Below are 773 nucleotides of genomic sequence, written 5' to 3' on the forward strand. Positions count from 1 at the left end.
AATGATCCGATGAAATATACGGATCTCAGCAAAGTGGGCAGTTCGCTCCCTGTGACGTCGTAAAATGTCCATTGAACCTTATCATTTGGAGGAAGGAGAATTCGTAAAAAGGTTTTTGTAGGTGAACCGACGGAAGTATCATTGTCGAATCCTGCAAAGCAGAACAGCCCGTGAACATTTTTAACAACTGGGGAGTCTGTGCGATTGGGGTGCTACGGTACTCTGCACAAGCGCCTCCCCCTCATCCCTAGTATGGAAAGTGCTAAGGAATACTTAAATCAATAGCCTGCCCCTCGCACCCCTTTCGTGATGTGCGTTGGGGGGACCTATGCTTCTTTTGTAAACAAAAATGACCCTCGGCAATAGATATCTCAGCTCTCGCATTGATAAAGAACGTAGCAAAATGCGATACTTGGTGTGAATTGCAGAATCTCGTAAACCAAAGAGTATTTGAATGCAAGGTACGCCCGAAGCCATTAGGCCGAGGGCATGTCTGCGTGGGCATCATGCATCATGTTGCCCCCTCGCATCGCACCTCAATCACGGGGCTCGCTATTGTCGTGGGGTGGATAATAGCCTCCCGTGCACCTCGAGCTCGATGATAGCCTAAATGTGAGTCCACGTCGACAGATGTCGTGGCAAGTGGTGGTTGTATCTCAACTGTCTTTGTTATCGCGGCTATAGCCCATCGCACGTCCGGACTCCAGGACCCTTTCGCGCTTAGGCACTCCAACCGCGACCCCAGGTCAGGCAGGATTACCCGCTGAGTTTAA

General features: G+C 50.1%; 1 non-coding gene across 1 annotated transcript; it reads left to right on the top strand.

Annotated features, from left to right (window-relative positions):
* Positions 1–351: 351 nt before the first annotated feature.
* On the top strand, positions 352–507 carry LOC124894760. Its single transcript, XR_007051343.1, has one exon. It is a non-coding gene; the product is annotated as a 5.8S ribosomal RNA (ribosomal RNA).
* Positions 508–773: the final 266 nt, after the last annotated feature.

The sequence above is a fragment of the Capsicum annuum genome, unplaced genomic scaffold (genome assembly GCF_002878395.1).
Source record: "Capsicum annuum cultivar UCD-10X-F1 unplaced genomic scaffold, UCD10Xv1.1 ctg77247, whole genome shotgun sequence".
Lineage (NCBI taxonomy): Eukaryota > Viridiplantae > Streptophyta > Magnoliopsida > Solanales > Solanaceae > Capsicum > Capsicum annuum.